The sequence below is a fragment of the Vicugna pacos genome, chromosome 3 (genome assembly GCF_048564905.1).
Source record: "Vicugna pacos chromosome 3, VicPac4, whole genome shotgun sequence".
NCBI lineage: Eukaryota > Metazoa > Chordata > Mammalia > Artiodactyla > Camelidae > Vicugna > Vicugna pacos.
In genome coordinates, this window is record NC_132989.1 from 41,710,204 (window position 1) to 41,730,041 (window position 19,838).

The window sequence follows — 19,838 nt, forward strand, 5'->3', positions numbered from 1 at the left end:
GGGTTGCTACAGAAGACAATTGAGAAATAGCGTTAGAGGCAGGAATACACTTAAGAAATTATGTTCTACCAGACAGACTGACATTCATCTTATAAATGAGTTTTACCTGCGTTTTTATGGGACTAACATCCTGAGAGTTAGAATTTTTCTTGAGACTCTTTTTGCTTTAAAAAATTAACTTGAAGGAATTTAGTTTTTGTTGCTGCTTGATTTGGAATTACATCAACTGAGAGAAAAGTCCTTAACTCCTGCTGTTATGAGACTGCTATATACTGGGTAAAAGGTGAACAAGACAGTGCAGTTAGGTTCCCACTTTTGGGAGCTGAATTTCTAGGAAGGAGAGATGATAAAAGTGGAAGGGACTGAGAGTGCCTGAGGTGGGAGCTAATATTAGATTTGGTGGTCAGGGAAGCCCCTCTGGGGAACTCTGAGGAAGCTAAGTAAAGAGCATGCTAGGTAGGGTGAACCTTAAGTGCAAAAAGGCTTTGAGATAAGGCATTGGTCAGAGTTCTGGCTGGAAATAGAATTCACCCTAGCTGGTTCAGTTGAAAAGAAGTTGATGAAAGAGATACGGGCAACCTTAAAAGAAGCAGCAAGAAGTGGCGAGGTGGCAGAAGGGACTAGTCACAGCCTGAAGCCACTGCTGCCTCTAGAACAAGGGGACAAGGGGAAATTGTGTTACTAGGTCTCAAGGAGAGTGAGAGCATGAAGGGAGGGTTGCTATAGGAGGCAGCTGTTGCCAAAGATACGGTGCCAAAGACAGGGAGGGAGTCAAATACCCTCCACTTGATCTACCAGGGCTGCCTACTGAACAAACCCAACTGGCAGGCAGCCAGCAAGTGTTCTCTAGAGATACACACAGCAGGGATCATCCTCCTGGGGTACATGTCTAAAGGGTGGTCTAAGAGCAGTTTATAGGTTTGGGGGAAAGGAGAGGACTCCACCAGCAAATAAGTTTGGATAATACTCCATTAAGCAAAATTAGGTATTCGATGTATTTTTGATTGCAGGAATTCTCCCAGCATTTACTTGTCTATATGGCTCTGAATCTCACGGAGAATTCTGAGGAACACACGGACATAGTAGTAGTGGTTAGTGTGGATTTTTGGTTTGGATTGATATCTGAGGTTTGTCATGTAATAGCTGTGTGATCTTAAGACAAGTTAGTAACTTTGCACCTCACCTTGTCTGTAAAATAGTTCCAGTGCTGTGCACTTCCGGTAAATCAGATCATGTATCCTAACACTTAACACAGTGCCTTGTGTATAGTAAGTACTCACTATATGGTGGTTTCATATATATACATTCTGCTTTTAAATAGCATGTCTGAAAATACTGTTTAACCTCGTAAGAGATCTTAGAAATGATCAGAATATATTTCAATACAGAATTGTACTAGGGGAATCAAAGTGTATTTAAGTGCTGTTATTTGCTTGTAATGCCCGAAATGAAAATGGAGAGGTGCAGCTGTCCCCCCTTATTTCCAGGGACTATGCCCCAAACCCTCTGTGGATGCCTGAAGCTGCAAATAGTACTAACCTATGTATTCTATGTTTTCTCCTTTACATACGTAGCTATGATAGTTTAATTTATAAATTAGGCACAGTACGAGATAAAACAATAGTAATAAAAACATAACATAATATACTGTAATAAAAGTTCTGTGAGTGTGGTCTCTCCCTGAAAACTTTTTACCGTATCCAACCTACTTGTGGTGGCCTGAGATGGTAAAATGCCTGCGTGACCGGATGAACTGACGTGAATGACGCAGGCAGTGAGAGTATCGCGAGGCTACCGTTGACCTTCTGACCTTACGTCGGAAGGAAAACGCGACCTGCTTCCGGCGATCCTAGGTTGTCGTGCGCCGACGATACGGGTGGTTGGATGTCAGGAGCAGGCGTGTCCGTGGTGTTGGACCCGGCAGGATGGAGTAGGACCGTGAGGTACCATCACATTACTTAGTGTGCAATTTAAAAACTTCTAAATTGCTTATTTTGGGAATTTTCCATTTAATATTTTCAAACTGGGATTGACCCTGGGTAACTGAAATCATAGAAAGCGAAACTATAGATAAGGGGGGAACTACTGTATGTAAATGAGTAATTTGAGGTCTGATTCAGCCGGTCAGATAATTCAGTTTTCTGTGAGATAATATGGTCGAGGTGTGTTTCTTTATTATTACATAACAATGAGCAAGGAGTCGGGGAGAGTATATAGCTCAAGTGGGTAGAGCGCGCGCTTAGCGTGCAGGAAGTCCTGCGTTCAATCCCCAGTACCTCTATTTAAATAAATAAATCTAATTACCGCCTCCCAGTAGAAAAAAAACAAAAAACAAAAAACCTAAAACATAACAATGGGCATGAGAACATAAAACGCAGAGAAGGACTTATGTAGTCTGTCAGCTGTTCAGTGTCTCAGATGAACTTAGTTCCTATACATCTCTCAGTGGCTCCTGGAACCTGCTCATGGTCTTGTTAATTAAACAGCAGCTTGTAGCCTGGAACAGTGCTTCTCAAGTGTTAACGTTCATATGGGCCACCTGGGGATCCAGCTTAAGTGCAGATTTTGATTCAGGAGAGCTGAGATGGAGGTTGAGCGTCTGCGTTTTTTCACCAGCTCCAGGTGAAGCCAGTGGTGCTCATCCACAGATCACAGTGTGAGTAGCTGGGCTTTAGAGAACTCGATGAGTCCTCTGTGCCTGCATGGCTCGGGAGGTGGAATCAGAGGTACCAAAGCATACACTAGTTTGCAGTGAAAACTGAGCTAGCTTACCAGGAATGGGAACTTTCATCTGAGATATACACTTCATGAGATTTACAGGTAAGGCCAAAATTATCTTTTAAAGAAGCTGTGAATCTGCTTGGGCACTTGGGCAAACATTTAATTGAAATTTCTAAGATACTGGGTCATACAGTATAGGAGAGTGAATTTGGGATTCCACAATTAAGTGAAGGGGTTACAGGACACCTCACCCTTTTAAAACAAACCAATCAATTTCTGCATGTGTGTTCTATTGTGTACACAACGTGGTGGGCCGAGGGCTGATAAAATTATTTACCAAAGGTTGAGTATAAGAATAGAAAGGAGTTTATTAGGGTGCCCTGTCATAGACAAGAGCGGGCCACACAGATGAGAGGTACCTGTGTGAGCACCGAGGGCTGGTTGTTGGGGTGTTTTATAAGGTCGGGTCACAAGGTGCCTGATCCGCTTGTGCACAAGTCTGATTGCTTACAGGTGAGGTAAGGGGTTTAGGGTCTGGAAAGGGCTGATAAGATGGGCTGAAGCAAGCCAGCCTGAGCATTACCTGGGGCTATTAGTTTGTTAGGGAAAACACACCCAGTAAAGGATGTACTTTGTCTCTTGAGAGATCGCAGGCAGACATCTGAGAGCCCAGGAATGGGGGTCTTTGGAGTCTGAAGGATGTCAGTGGGCCCCACATGTTCCAAAATGTGTCTTGTGTAGAATTTGCTTGATTTTCATCCTTAGTCCTTGATACTACTAGAATGTGGTAATTGCAAAATATATCCACAATTAAAAGAGTTGTTAGAATATATTATTTATTATCATTTATTGCCTGTTGTATCCTAGGAATGATGTTAATTGCTTTATGTAGTTTCTTAATTCTCATAACATTCCTAAGAGGAGTGTATCATTTTACCCATTTTACAGATGAGGAAACAGAATCAGATTAAGTAACCTGCCTAGGGTCTCAAAGCTAATCAGTGACAGAGGTGGGATTTGAACTCAAAACTTATCTAGAGATTGTTATACTAAGTGAAATAAGAAAGAGACAGAAAAATACCATAGATATCACTTATATGTGGAATAAAAAAAAAAGACACAAGTGAACTCATTTACAAAACAGAGACAGACTTACTGATGTAGAAAACTTAATGGTTACCAGGGGAGGGGGGATAAAGGGGAAAATTGGGAGTTTGGAATTTGCAGATACTTACTACTATATATAAAATAGATAAACAAAGTCCTACTGTATGGCCCAGGGAACCATATTCAATATCTTATAGTAACCTATAATGAAAAAGAATATATATATATATATATATATATATATATATATATATACACACACATACACAAATAAGTCGATGAACAAAAAACTTATCCCAAAATCTAAATATTGAACCATTATCCTATTTTCCTTTTAAACCCATTTAAATATTGAGGAATGTTTGCAAATAAAATGATGACAATGATTGAAAAAAATAGATTCTATCATTAACTCTTAGAAAGCAAGTTTTAAATGACTGCATAGAATTTAATTGTTGGATTGATAGATTTTCTCGTCTTTGCTTTTGTGCATAATGCTTCAAAGAATGTCCCTTGGTTTGGGTTTTGAAAGTGGCCACTCCAGAAGGAATGTACCTGTATGTTTTGTTTCTACATCTGTAAATGGGAAAAATACCTATGTTGTAAAACAAAACAAAACAAAACAAAACTTAAATTTGAATGCCTTTCTGCTTGGGGGCAGGGCAGTACCCTTCCATTTCAGGGTCACTTTTCGCCTTTGTAACTTGCCCCACTTCTGAAAGCCTTTGAGTTTTTCAAGGCTCACAAAGAGTTTTGAAGTGATGTATTGTTAATTGGGAGGATGAGAAATTCTCAATCTTTTCAGTGTCCTTAGTAGACTCAGCTTTTGAGTATTTTCGAAGAAAACCATACCTGTGAAATTGGTAATGCAAATGCTTTGACAAGGATTTTGGTGGCAAGAAATGACATTCATAGGACGTTTTCAGATTTATATAATCACTTCTAAAATGGTTGGAGTTATTAGTTCCTGCCAAAGAAAATCTCATTACCTACAAAGTATAAAATTATTCTAGGTAGCGCTTTGCCTAGCCATTAGTGTGTGTGCTTTGGTGACAGTGACCAAATCTCTCTTTATTCATTATTTGCTTAGTCTACGGTATCCTTTGCCTTTTTCTTTTACCCTAAAATATAGGCTGCTCCAGAAAGGATTTTTTATTTGATATGTGAATAGTCTAAGTTGAGTTCTCTTTGAGATAATTTCTTTAACTCCTCCAAAGATTATTTTGTTTCATCAGTTTTAATTCAACCAAGTGCCACAATATCCTCTCTCCAGCTTTTCAATCTGTCAACAGTTCATTTGAACGTAGTTTTAGAGCTAAAATTACACTGGAAAAGGTTTTTTGTGGAACTAGAAAGTTTTCCAGTCTCTATTAAATTCCTTCTCTCCATATGTTAGAATTCCATTCAAGACAGTTTGATTTAGGGGCGACTGACATGAAAATAGCATTGATTTAATAAGATAATCACATTGAGCATAGCCCCAGATATTTTGATGATGGAAATAAGTGAAATAAAGTTCAATTATTTGAATCAGTTATGTCAGTTCCTAGTTAATCAACAAATGTAATTGACCTAGACTTAATTTATGGATTTTAATATGTTTAGGTTATGTTGACCCCTGAGTTTGACACTTTTGCCCCAGTTGACCACTTTTCTAAGGATATTTCCAAGTCTTTGCAATCTAGATTCCCTGTGAATAAGAACATTAGACACATTTTGGCTGTTAGATGACTTTTAATTTGGATCTAGACATCTGAGGAATCTACACTTGTATTAATAGAAGAGATGGGTGCAGCATGACAGAAACTTGGACTGAAGGATTAGGTTCTCACATATACTATAAAATTATCAACTGAAATTAGGCTGTCTATCCTGGTCTCCTTTACTAAGATTGGATTGCAAATGAGTTAATTTGAAGAGATCAGATCTCTCATAAACAGTTAAGTCTTAGAGGAAGAATGGAGAATCTAGATCATTGCATTTTTCTCCTACTGACATTCTAGGAGAGGATCTTGAGTCATTTTAGACCATCTTTTTTTCTGTGTTTGCTTTTCGGATTTTAGGATTTTGTTATTCCAGTCTATTAATTGACTAGTAGTAGGAACATTGTGGCTCCCTGCCTCACACATTATCCTAATCCCTTAAGTACTCTCATCTTTGCATATGACTCTAGTCATGGTTCCACAGTTGATTCTCTCCAGCTTATACCTCTCCTCTGCATCCCAAGCCCATTTATATAACCACTTACTTGCCGTGGACACTTGGATGTCTTAACAATATGTCAGACTCAGCTGCTGTTTCCCAGGGCTCTTGACCCTTGCTCTCCCCAACCAGGCAATTCATTTTAAAAGAAAAGCTATTACAGTTCTTTTTTAAAAAAGATAGAATAGTGGGTCAGAGAGATAATTTAGATCAAGGGTCCTTTTGGTATCCTCAGCTGCTCCATCAAAGAGTGCCAGAAAATCACGTCAGTGATTCACCATCCCTCTTCTGAAAGCCTAATAAGTCATAAAGAATAATAGCTTCTACGGTAAATTCTCCCCACCTCCTCCACTCCTGTCAGTGTGGCTTACGTACTGGCTGAGTTGCTCTCCTGGATTTGGCCAACAATGTCCTCATTTGACATGATTTCTGGATCCTCTGCCTAGGGAACTTTGGAGCAAGGTAGACTTAAGTTCAAATTGCAGATCCACTACTTGTTAGGGAATAACCTTGGCAAAGTTCCATAGAGCCACTGTTTCCTTGTCTGTAAATGAAAAAATACCTATCTTGTAGGGTTTTTGAGGGTTAGATGAAGTAATGTATGCTTGGCGTAAATACTCGATATTACTTCCCCCCTGCCTTCACAAACTCAGAGCAAATGTCACAAAGTCCCAGTTTCTCTGGGAGTCCTTGGGTTTCTCTGTAATTCTCTCATCCAATGGAATATACTTGTTGGCTCCCTTTGATAAGATGAACATCACTTTTGATCTTGTTAGAGTGAGGAAGTAAGATTGTTTCTGTTTTTTGTTCTTTGCTGGTTAAGTGTCCTGTTAATACAGAATATGTTCAGAGAAAAAAAGAATTTTTTTTTCCTGTGAATTTAACAGTTTTATTTTTCAAGCTAGACTAATATCTTAGATATTAGATAAAAAGTTGTCCTTAGATTGTTGTATTACTTCTGTGAACGATTGCCTTGGAATTACCTTTTGAGATGAGTTCCCACTGTAGCCTGCTTTGTGTAATGTGTGGCGTATAGTAGGTGCTCAACAAATTCCAGACTCCATCAGCCTGTGGTATACCTGTCATGTCAACAATAACATCTAAATTATGAAGACCCTTGACCTGTAGACTAATAGTGCTCAAAAGTATCAGGCATATAGTCAGGATCAAGTTTGCTCATGGGCTTCCACTGTTTGCTCATGTATCTCACTGTCAGTGAGCAGGAGACTTAAATAGACACTTCACAGAAGAGGAAATCCAAGAGACCAATACATGTTTGGAGGTACACAAAATAAGATCACATTGAGAGGTAAGCCAGAAAGAGAGAGAAAAATACCGTATGATATCACTGATGTGGAATCTAAAAAAAAAAAAGAAAAAAAAGACACTATGAACTCATCTACAAAACAGAAACAGACTCACATAGTAAATAATCTTAACAGTTACTGGGGAAAGGGGTGGGAAGGGATAAATTTGGAAGTTTGAGATTTGCAGATGTTAGCTACTATATAGAATAGATTTTAAAAAGTTTCTTCTGCACAGCACAGGGAACTATGTTCAATATCTTGTAATAACCTTTAATGAAAAAAATATGAAAACAAATATATGTATATATATGCATGACTGGACATTGTGCTGTACACCAGAAATGGACACATTGTAACTGACTGTACTTCAATTAAAAAAAAAGATCACACTGAGATAACACTAACATCAGATTGGCAAATGTTTTAAAGTCTGACGATGACAGGTATTTGTCAGATTGTGGATTAAGAGGAACTCATACCTGGCTGGTGAGATGGTAGATGGGTACAACTGTTTTTGGATAATAGTTTTATTATCTAGTAAATTTGAATATTTGCATATCCAATGACCTAACATTTCTACTCATTGGTATATGTCCTAGAGATTTTATTCTTACGTCCATTTGGATACATGGATGAGAAAGCTCACAGTTCCAAACTGGAAACAACCCAGAAGCCCATCAAGCATAGAATGAAGAAATAAATTATGAAACATGTATGTGGGATACTACAGAAAGCAATGGAAATGAACTATGACAAGTAACATAAGACAAAGTGAATGAACCACGCAGTGTTGTGCAGAAGGAATATGGTGCTATATGTTTGCATGATATTCCTATCAAGTTCAAAAACAGATAGAAATTTGCTAGAACATAAGCCCCTAAGGGTAGGGATCTTTATTATTATTATTTCAAGTGTCTAGAACAGAGACTGTGGCCCACATTAGATAGGTGCTCAATGAACACTGAGTGACTTAACCACATGGCTTAGAGATGTATATGTGGATATCAAAGTAGAAAGATAAACCCTTAACATAGAAGTCAGGACAGGGTTAAGTCTAGGAATGAGGGCAGAAGTTATGATTGGGAAGGAACTAACCAAAAGGTGTCTTCTGAAGCGCTGGTAATTTCTTGGATGGTCCGTTATAGAAGTGTTCACTTTACTCCTTAAACAATACATTTGTTTTATGTACTTTATATGTAATATTTCCCAGTGAAATACCTAATGCAATAGCCTTCCAGTTGATTTGGTTACATTTTTTAAAACATCTTTTATTGATTTATAATCATTTTACAATGTTGTGTCAAATTCCAATGTAGAGCACAATTTTTCAGTTATACATGAACATATATATATTCATTGTCACTTTTTTTTCTCTGTGAGCTACCATAAGATCTTGTGTATATTTCCCTGTGCTATACAGTGTAATCTTGTTTATCTGTTCTACAATTTTGAAATCCCGTCTGTCCCTTCCCACCCTCTGCCCCCTTGGCATCCACAAGTTTGTATTCTATGTCTGTGAGTCTGTTTCTGTTTTGTATTTATCTTTCTTTGTTTTTTTAGATTCCACATATGAGTGATCTCATATGGTATTTTTCTTTCTCTTTCTGGCTTACTTCACTTAGAATGACATTCTCCAGGAGCATCCATGTTGCTGCAAATGGCGTTATGTTGTCGGTTTTTATGGCTGAGTAATATTCCATTGTATAAATATACCACATCTTCTTTATCCAGTCATCAGTTGAGGGACATTTAGGCTGTTTCCATGTCTTGGCTATTGTAAATAGTGCTGCTATGAACATTGGGGTGCAGGTGTAATTTTGAAGTAGGGTTCCTTCTGGATAGATGCCTAGGAGCAGGATTCTTGGGTCATATGGTAAGTCTATTCCTAGTCTTTTGAGGTACCTCCATACTGTTTTCCACAGTAGCTGCACCAAACTACCTTCCCACCAGCAGTGAAGGAGGGTTCCCTTTTCTCTCCAGCCTCTCCAGCATTTGTCATTTGTGGAGTTTCGAATGATAGCCATTTTGACTAGTGTGAGGTGATACCTCATTGTAGTTTTGATTTGCATTTCTCTGATAATTAGTGATATTGAGCATTTTTTCATGTGCCTATTGATCATTTGTATGTCTTCCTTGGAGAATTGCTTGTTTAGGTCTTTTGCCCATTTTTGGATTGGGTTGTTTGGTTATTTCTTATTAAGTTGTATGAGCTGCTTGTGTATTCTGGAGATCAAGGCTTTGTCGGTTTCATTTGCAAAAATTTTCTCCCATTCCGTAGGTTTTCTTTTTGTTTTACTTCTTGTTTCCTTTACTGTGCAGAAGCTTGTAAGTTTCATTAGGTCCCATTTGTTTATTCTTGCTTTTATTTCTATTGCTTGAGTACAGTGTTCTAGGAGAACATTTTTGAGATGTATGTCAGATAATGTTTTGCCTATATTTTCTTCTAGGAGGTTTATTGTATCTTGTCTTATGTTTAAGTCTTTGATCCATTTTGAGTTTATTTTTGTGTATGGTGTAAGGGAGTGTTCTAGCTTCATTGATTTACATGCTGCTGTCCAGTTTCCCCAACACCATTTGCTGAAGAGACTGTCTTTATTCCATTGTATATTCTTGCCTCCTTTGTCGAAGATTAGTTGACCAGAAGTTTGTGGGTTCATTTCTGGGCTCTCTATTCTGTGCCATTGGTCTATATGTCTGTTTTGGTACCAATACCATGCTGTCTTGATGACTGTAGCTCTATAGTATTGTCTGAAGTCTGGGAGTTATTCCTCCAGCCTCTTTCTTTCTCTTCAGTAATGCTTTAGCAATTCTAGGTCTTTGATGGTTCCATATAAATTTGATTATGATTTGTTCTAGTTCTGTGAAATATGTCCTGGGTGATTTGATAGGGATTGCATTAAATCTGTAGATTGCCTTGGGCAGTGTGACCATTTTAACAATATTGATTCTTCCAATCCAAGAGCATGGGATATCTTTCCATTTTTAAAAGTCTTCTTTAATTTCCTTCATCAGTGGTTTATAGTTTTCTGTATATAATTCTTTCACCTCCTGGGTTAGATTTATTTCTAGGTATTTTATTACTTTGGGTGCTATTTTAAAGGGGATTGTTTCTTTACTTTCTTTTTCTGTTGATTCATCATTAGTGTGAAGAAATGCAACTGATTTTTGAACGTTAATCTTGTAACCTGCTACCTTGCTGAATTCTTCAATCAGCTCTAGTAGTTTTTGTGTGGACCTTTTAGGGTTTTCTATATATAGTAACATGTCATGGGCATATAGTGACACTTTTACCTCTTCTTTTCCAATTTGGATCCCTTTTATTTCTCTCTCTTGCCTGATTGCTGTGGCTAGGACTTCCAAGACTATGTTGAATAGGAGTGGTGAGAGTGGGCAGCCTTCTCTTGTCCCAGATTTTAGTGGGAAGCTTTTGAGTTTTTCACTGTTGAGTACTATGCTGGCTGTAGGTTTGTCATATATAGCTTTTATGATGTTGAGATATGTTCCCTCTATACGCACTTTGGTGAGAGTTTTTATCATAAATGGGTGTTGAATTTTATCAAATGCTTTTTCTGTATCTATTGAGATGATCATGTGGTTTTTGTCCTTTCTCTTGTTGATGTGATGTATTACATTGATTGATTTGCATATGTTGAACCACCCTTGTGTCCCTAGGATGTACCCTACTTGGTCATGATGTATAATCTTTTTTATGTGTTGTTGGATTCTATTTGCTAATATTTTGGTGAGGATTTTGGCGTCTATGTTCATCAGTGATATTGGCCTGTAATTCTCTTTTTTGGTAGTGTCTTTGCCTGGTTTTGGTATCAGGGTGATGGTGGCTTCATAGAATGAGTTTGAGAGTATTCCCTCCTTTTCAATCTTCTGAAAGAGTTTGAGAAGGACTGGTATGTGTTCTTCTTTGTATGTTTGGTAGAATTCCCTGGTGAAGCCGTCTGGTCCTGGGCTTTTATTTGTAGGGAGGTTTTTTATTGCTATTTCGGTTTCATCTCTAGTGATCGGTTTGTTCAAGTGGTCAGTTTCTTCTTGATTCAGTCTTGGTGGACTGTATGCTTCCAGAAACTTGTCCATCTCCTCTAGGTTATCCAGTTTGGTTCCATATAGTTTTTCATAATCTCGTATAATATGCTGTATTTCTATTTTATTTGTTGTAATTTCTCCATTTTCCTTTCTTATTTTGCTAATTTGTGCTCTCTCTTTTTTCTTCTTTGTGAGTTTGGCCAGAGGTGTGTTGATTTTATTTACTTTTGTAAAAAACCAGCTTTTGGTTTGATTGATTTTTTTCTATGGTTTTAAAAATCTCTATTTTATTTATTTCCTCCCTGATCTTTATAATTTCCTTCCTTCTGCTGCCTTTTGGGATTTTTGTTCTTCTTTTTCTAGTTCTTTTAGTTGGTGGGTTAAATTGTTTATTTGAGATTGTTCTTCTTTTTTGAGGAAGGCCTGTATCGCTATAAACTTCCCTCTTAGCATTGCCTTTGCTGTGTCCCATAAGTTTTGTGTGGTTGTGCTTTCATTTTCATTTGTCTCAAGGTATATTTTAATTTCAGCTTTGATTTCCTCATTGACCCATTGGTTTTTTAATAGCATACTGTTTAATCTCCATGCTTTCCTTTTTCTCTGTTGTTGATTTCTAGGTTCGTGGCATTGTGGTCAGTAAAGATGCTTGAGATAATTTCTATCTTCCTAAAATTGTTGAGGTTTCTTTCATGCCCAAGTACGTGATCAGTCCTGGAAAATGTTCCATGTGCACTTGAAAAGAATGTATATCCTATTTTTGGGGGGTGTAATGCTCTGAAAATATCCACCAAATCTAATTTTTCTGTTGTATTACTTAGTTTCTTTGTTGCCTTATTTATTTTCTGTCTGGAAGATCTGTCTAGTGATGTTAATGCAGTGTTAAAATCTCCAACTATGATTGAATTCCCATCAATATCCCTCTTTATCTCTGTTAGTAATTGTTCTATGTATTTAGGTGCTCCTGTATTGGGTGCATATATATTAATGAGTGTAATATTCTCATCTTATATCACTCCTTTAATCATTATAAAATGTCCTTCTTTATCTTTCTTTATGGCCTTTGTTTTAAAGTCTATTTTGTCTGAAATCAGTACTGCAACACCTGCTTTTTTGGCTTTTCCATTTGCTTGGAATATCCTTTTCCATCCTTTCACTCTCAATCTATATGTGTCCTTCTCCCTAAAGTGGGTCTCTTGTAAGCATCATATTGAAAGTTCTTGCTTCATTATCCACTTTGCCACTCTCTGTCTTTTGACTGGAGCATTTAGTCCATTAACATGTACAGTAATTAATGATAGATGTGTGTTTATTGCCATTTTGAAGTTATCTTTGCAGTTGATTTGGTATTTCCTCTTTGTTCCTTTCTTCTTCCTTTTGTGGTTTGGTAATTTTCCTTTGTATTATCATGGATTTTATTTAGTTTTTGTGACTCCCTTGTAAGTTTTTGGATTGTGGTTACCCTTTTCTGTAAGTCTATTAGCCCGTTACTGTATCTTGATCCCATCCTACCAGAAACAAAAAATTTAAAAAAGAAAGAAAAAAAAATACTCTATTTTCTTGCTTCCCTCTCCCACTCTTAATGATTTATATGTCTTCTTTTACAATTTCGTGTTTATTTTATTTGTAATTCATGAGTTACCACCTTTCTAGTTATGAATTTCTCATTTCTGTAGCATCCTGCTGCTTTTCTATTTAGAGTAAACCTTTCAATATTTCTTTTAGCATGGGTTTAGTGTTGCTAAACTCTTTTAGTTTTTGCTTGTCTGTGAAATTTGCTGGGTAAAGTCTCCTAGGCTGCATGTTTTTTTCATTCAGGACTTTGAATGTATCTTGACACTCCCTTCTGGCCTGTAGTGTTTGTGTAGAGAAATCAGCTGAGCGCCTTATGGGGGTTCCCTTGTAACTCACTCTTTGCTTTTCTCTTGCTGTCTTTAGAATCGTTTCTTTATCCTTGACTCTGGCCATCTTGATTATGATATGTCTTGGTGTGGGTCTATTTGGGTTCTTCCTGATTGGCCCTTTGAACTTCCTGTACTTGGATATATAATTCCTTCTTTAAGTTTGGGAAGTTTTCAGTCATGATTTCTTCAAATACCTTTTCAATCCCCTTTGATCTTTCTTCCCCTTCTGGGACCCCTATTATGTAAAGATTGGCATGCTTTATATTATCCCATAGGTCCCTTATGTTGCTTTCATTTGTTTTTATTTGTTTATCTTGCAGTTGTTCTGATTGGGTGCTTTCTGTTGTCCTGTCTTGTAGGACACTAATTCATTCCTCTGCATTATCTAGTCTGCTTTGCACAGCCTTTAGATCAGTTCTCATCTCAGCCAATGAGTTTACCAATTCTACTTGGCTCTTCTTTATAGCTTCCATTTCATTTTTGATATATTTTATATCTCTAAACACTATCTCTTTTAGTTCCTTCAGTACTTCAATCACTCCTTTTTTGAAATCTTGAACTAGTAGGCTGTCGATGTGTATTTCATTGATTGTTCTTTCAGGGGATTTCTCTTGTTCTTTTAATTGGGAAAGGTTTCTCTGCTCCTTCATCTTGCTCCTATCTCTGGCACCTTGGCTTATGGAGTATCTGTTATCTATTATGGTCCTTAAAGGAATTTATTTATTTATGTATTTAATGCCTATGTAGGAATAAAACTTTTAAAAAAAGAGAATTTTAAAAGAAGGGAGAAAAAAGGTTTGAAAACAGTGTATAATCAATTATAGAAGAGCAATTTGAATCAGACTAGCATTCGAGTTGAGACGTCTTTTTGTAAAAACCCTTAAAGAAAAAAAAGGAAAAAAGATCAAAAAATGATATTTGAAACCTATTTATAATCAATAATAGGAGATCAAAACCGAAAGAAATGAAAATGGAATCAGGTGGATTTTTAAAAAAATAATAATAATATAACTACTTTAAAAGAAAAATTTAAAAAGAAATTAAAACTAGAAGCATGTACAATTGTTTAGAAATTAGAAATTAAAAAGGTAATAGAAAATAGGACAGATAAAAAAAGATAAAATAGAGAATTTTAAAAGAAGGGAGAAAAAAAGGTTTGAAAACAGTGTATAATCAATTATAGAAGAGCAATTTGAATCAGACTAGCATTCGAGTTGAGACATCTTTTTAAAAACCCTTAAAAAAAAAGAAAAAAGATTGAAAAATGACATTTGAAACCTATTTATAATCAGTAACAGGAGCTCAAACCCAAAAGAAATGAAAATGAAATCAGGTGATTTTTTAAAAAATAATATAATTACTTTAAAAGAAAAATTTAAAAGGAATTAAAACTAGAAGCATATACAATTGTAGAAAAGTAGAAATTAAAAAGGTTATCAAACAGAACAGATAAAGATATGATAGAGAATTTTGAAAAAGGGGAGAATTTTCAAAAAGGTTTGAAAACTGTATAATGAATAATTGAAGAGCAAGTTGAAGCAGAATAGCAATCGAGTTGAGATGTCTCTTACCTTTGAAAAAGGAGAAAAGAGGAAAAATATATATTTGAAACCTGTGTATAATCAATAACAGGAGATCAAAACCAAGAGAAATAAAAATGACATGACGTGGATTTTTTAAAATAATAATAATATTTTAAAAGAAAAATTTAAAGGGATTAGAACTCGGAGGATATATAATTGTTTAAAAAATAAAAATTAAAAAGGTAATAGAAAATACAACAGGTGAAAAAAGATTAAAAAAAAAGGGGGAGGAGGGGGTGTTCTCCTGGAGACTATATGCTCTTAATGAGAAGTCTGTCTTTGCCCTGTTTCGTGAGCTTGGCTTGCTGTTTCCAGAGGCACTCGGTTGGCGCCCTCGTCTGTGCTGCTCCCAGTGCCTGTTGGCAAGCAGATCGTGCCCCCTCCCAGCACAGCGTTCCTGCCAGAAAGGCGGGGGGCCACCCGCCATCTCCCGGCGCCGGTCACTCCGCAGCTCTGCCCTAGGTCGTCGCTCCGCAGGCGGCCCGGGAAGACCGCGAAACAGCCCCGCCCCTGCTCCGTGCCCGAACTCAGCTCCTTGTTCTTTCTGGCGGCGCAGACTTTGCGAGGCACCAGGGCGGAAGGATCCTATCTGACTCGGGCTGCAAACTGTCTGGCCTTTGAGGCTGCCGAGCGCCCAGGCGCGGATGCAGGTTTCGCCCCGCCCCCGCCTGGGTGCCAAGCGCCGCAGGATATGGCCTCTGCGCCTGAGCCCCGCCGCTCCTGGCGGAAAACCTGTGGGTTTTCAGAGACGGAGGTATGCAGCCTTCTCCACAGGGCACATGAGCTGTGCTGTTTCATGGAGGGCCCAGGTTGTTCTGCCCTATGCACCCACTCATCCACGTTGCGTAGCCCCCTGCAGTCCCCCGGGGCTGCCTCAGTGCAGCTGTGCGTCCTCCGCCCGGCTCGGGCAGCCTGTCCTGGCCCCCAGCTCCCGGCTCGGGTCTCGGGCTGGGTGTCGCAGGAATCCTCTGTGCCCTTTTAACTTAGTTCTGTAGGTCAAGGGCTGCTCCATACAGGTCCGAGCCTGGGAGGCTCCCCCTCCGTCCTGCTGGCTTCTCCATCAGGGGAGACCCAGCAAACCAGCGCCAGTTCTCCTTTGCTGCTCCCTTCCCGTGGGACCTGTCCTGCTCTGCTTTGCCTTTTCTTATTTCTTTTTTTCCTTTCTACTACCAGGTTTTTGGCGTCTTTGTCTTTTAAAGAGGGCGATGTTCTGTCGGAGTTCCACAGGTGCTCTGGTTGGCTGAGTGGGTACGTGGATGTGAGTCTTGGTGTGTCTGTGGGAGACGGTGAGCCACGAGCGTCCTACTACTCCGCCATCTTGGCCTCATCTCTCTGGTTGCATTTTTATATACTTATTTTGGGACATAGGTGAGAGGAATGTGCACATGGGGACTCTGGAACGATCACATGACTACCCTTCTCTCAGCAACTGCGTGTGAATGCTGTGGGGTCTGACTGACCTTGGTGGGCATACAGCTTTCTGTTGTTGGCACCAGGACACCTTGGCAGTTGCACAGATGCTGGAGGCCTGTGTTTGATTCCTGCTTTACCACTTACTGGCTGTGTAACGTGGGAAACCTTGAACGAGCCAGTTTTCTCTGCTGTGAAATGGGTATGATGGGAGCGACCTCACAGGGTTGTCATATTTAAATGAGGATTAAACACAATAAACCATTGAAGGCCTGTTCAGTGCCAGGGCCTCCACCAGTCCACGTGGTGCTTTTGTGTGAGTTAGGCAAGGCACCCCCCCCCCCCGCCCCAGACACTGCCTTGGTGGGTGCCCAGCTTGGTCAGCAGATGACACCACTGTGTCAGTTAGAAAAGGAGGCAGTGATGAGTGTGAGCCCCGAGCTGAGGACTGCTGTGCAGTAAAGACACTACAGAACTCTCTGTAGCCACCTTGTCATTCAGCATAAAGTAAATGTTTAGTGTAACTGCCATGGCATAGATGCCAGTTGATCTCTGGTCAAAAGATGAGCAGGATACTAGGAATCAGCTGAGTTCCCATTGGGGGAAGTAGAGCCTCAATTCTTCCTGTCAGAAGTTTTTTGACACAACCTGGGGGAATCATTTTCTGTTAATTCTATTATAGTATTTTAAAATACAGCTTCACTGGAAAGAGCAATGTGTTGGGATTCTTCAGACCCTTGGCTCTGGTTCTCAGAGCTGGATCTGGAAGCTGTGAATAGTAATTTTCCAAGTTTTGGTTTCTTCATCTTCAAAATGGGAGTTGAACTGAAACTGTGGTTTATTTACCCTGCTGAGGGGAAGTCTAGGGTGCTCTGGGGTTAGCAGAATAAGATCTGATGAGGTTTGGGGCATGGTGTGAAACGGGTATGACCAGGAGACCTCTCCCTCACCCCTGAACCCTGATATTTCAAAAACAAATAACAAAAAACCACACATTTTGCATATTTGAGCAAAGACAAAAAGTACTATCCTCATCATCATTATCATAGTAAAATATTTTTGGTAAAAAGAAATTGAAACTCTTAAGAATTTATTTGAAGGGAGAATGTACAGCTCAGTGATAGAGCACATGCTTAGCGTACACATGGTCCCAGGTTCAGTCCCAAGTACCTCTATTAAATAAACCTAAATACCTTCCCAAACAAACAAATAAATAAATACATACAGCTAAAAAACTTTTAAAAAAAGAATTCATTTGATGGCAAGCTTTCATTGGTGTGGATGATCCTATAAAGCCCTTCTTATTGCTAACATTCTCTTGACTCGTAGAATTTCTGCGTAGTAGCATAATACAGAGGTTAACGCTTGCGTTTTGGTGTCAGACTCTGCTCCATTCACTTCTCCACTCAAGTGGAATGACTTTGAACAAGTCATTTCCTTATGGATTTTATGTTTAGCAGAAAAATAAATGCTAAAAATGTTAATAATTTAAATTGAGAATTAGATAGATCCCTGTATCATAAATGTTGACTTTCCATAAACCTCATTATTACTCTCCCAACACAGATCTTTCATGAGGAGCAATCTGATCTTGTTCAGTGATGTGCTAGGTGACCTGTACTTTATGCAGTTTTAGACATGGAAGAGGGCCTTCTACTCTGGGGAAATGAAAGTATGTTCCCCAAGCATTGGAGAAACAGGAAGACTGTTTCCTATGATCTCTGCAATGAAACTTCATTAATAAACTCCCTGCCCTCCCTCCTTCCCTATTATAGAATGATTCTGTCTATGTCAGAGAGAAATTTCACTTAACTTTACACTCTCCTCTTTGAGATTCAGTGTCTGGGTGAAATTCACTCTTGAGAGTTTTGTTTTGATGGTTGATTGATAGACAAATGACAGCAGAGGCTGGGAAGGGTTTGGGGTTTTGCTTACAGTGTCAGTCATAGTGAAAATCACAAATTCTAACTGCCCACGTTAAAAATCAGAATTAATTGACCTCTCTTGGAGGATTTCAAAATATTGTAGAGCAAGTCTTTCACAGTCCCCAAGCGAACTTTGAATGACATTTTCTTTGAATTCTTCCCTTTAATTGGACGAATGCATAATTGGGAGGAATAAAGCAACAACAAAAATGTGTTAGGTATATGGAAGTGGAGAGCAGATTCTAAATGAAGATGGTGCCCCCTAGTGCTGAAATGTAGCCCAGCCCAGAGGCCCCCCTCCCCAGCTGAAAACTTTTGAGCTGTTCATGTTTACCCAAAAGACCCAGATTATTGCCCTGATTTTGATTTATGTGTTGGCTGCTCAAAAGAATGAATGATGCTTATGCAGTGTAAGAGAAATCTGTCACCAACAGTAACTATAGTTGGGTACTGATTGGAAAACCAGTGTGGTCATTTCCAGGGACCGTGATCTTATGTGAGGATAAGCCAGGGGTGATGCACCTTGAGAAGCAGCAGCTCGTTTCAGAGGCACGTTTTGGCTCATAAGGCTTTCTTTCACATATGTGGTAAGAGATTGCTTACTTTGCTGCATGAATCTTGCCACTGGGATATGGAACCTATTATCCTTCATGGAAGATAACTTTTTGTATCTTTTATGTGCTTTGTATTAAATATCTCTGGTGTTAGAGTCTGTATACAGTGTCAGGATATTGGATTCAGTTTTTTAATTCAGAAAACTGGTCAGACCAAAGGCTCATCTGGATTCTGTTATCGGGAGAGCATGTATGTTAGAATGGCTCCTTCCTGTAACCACCAGTATTGGTCTGGGTCCAGCCAGGAGACAAAGACCACACAGTAATTTGAGAAGGGAAAGTTAAGTGTAAACATGATCTATTATGTGAGGTTGGAGTAACAGGAAACTGACTAGTAAGGGGTAAGAGAACTTTAAGGAATATAGGAATAGGAGTTATAGGAAATGGCCACCACCCTGTGACTGAGAAGAGCTCTCAAGGAGGGAGCAAATCTGAAAGAACCCTTCCTGCTTACCCCACACCCCCATTCAGTCTCTGGGCTGAGAGCCAGACCTCATTGGAGAACCCTAACCCTGACCTGACCCTTGGTGGGGAAGTCACTGAGGTGCACACTGGTGGAACTTGCTAGAAGTAGGTCTTTGTGGATGCTGAGGGGGCGGGGTCATGCCTTAGGGCTGAGGGGGTGTCAGAGGAAGCTGACCGGGAGGCGCAGTGGGCTGCTGGCCCAGCTGCCTTCCTCACGTGCTGTAGGATCACAAGTCGCAAAAGCCGTGGGAGCTGTGCGTGCTTCAGGAGATGGCGTGCTCTTTACAAAATTCTGTAATCTTTGATAGAATATACAGACAATTTAGTCTTTCCTCTAATATAATTGACCAAAATATATTTTTTTATTATTGGTGCTTGAGATACATAAAACATACAATTTGACACAAAGATACCCTCATCTTTTGTATTATTGTTACAGGTTTATACTGAACAAACACAAGGACTCTGATAAACTCTCTTTCACATTCACATAAAAAAGCAAATAAATAGCGTATATTAACAATTGTATTCATAGGATTATCAACTATATTCTTGACAGGAGAGA

General features: G+C 38.9%; 1 long non-coding RNA gene across 4 annotated transcripts in view; it reads left to right on the forward strand.

The window, feature by feature from the left end:
- Nucleotides 1–2,302: 2,302 nt before the first annotated feature.
- LOC116277914 (uncharacterized) overlaps nucleotides 2,303–19,838 on the forward strand; it is a 387,230-nt gene continuing 369,694 nt past the window's right edge. For all 4 annotated transcript variants that reach the window (XR_012071098.1, XR_012071091.1, XR_012071084.1 and 1 more), the window contains exon 1: nucleotides 2,303–2,820. This is a non-coding gene — a long non-coding RNA (uncharacterized lncRNA). The remainder of the gene's footprint in view (nucleotides 2,821–19,838) is intronic.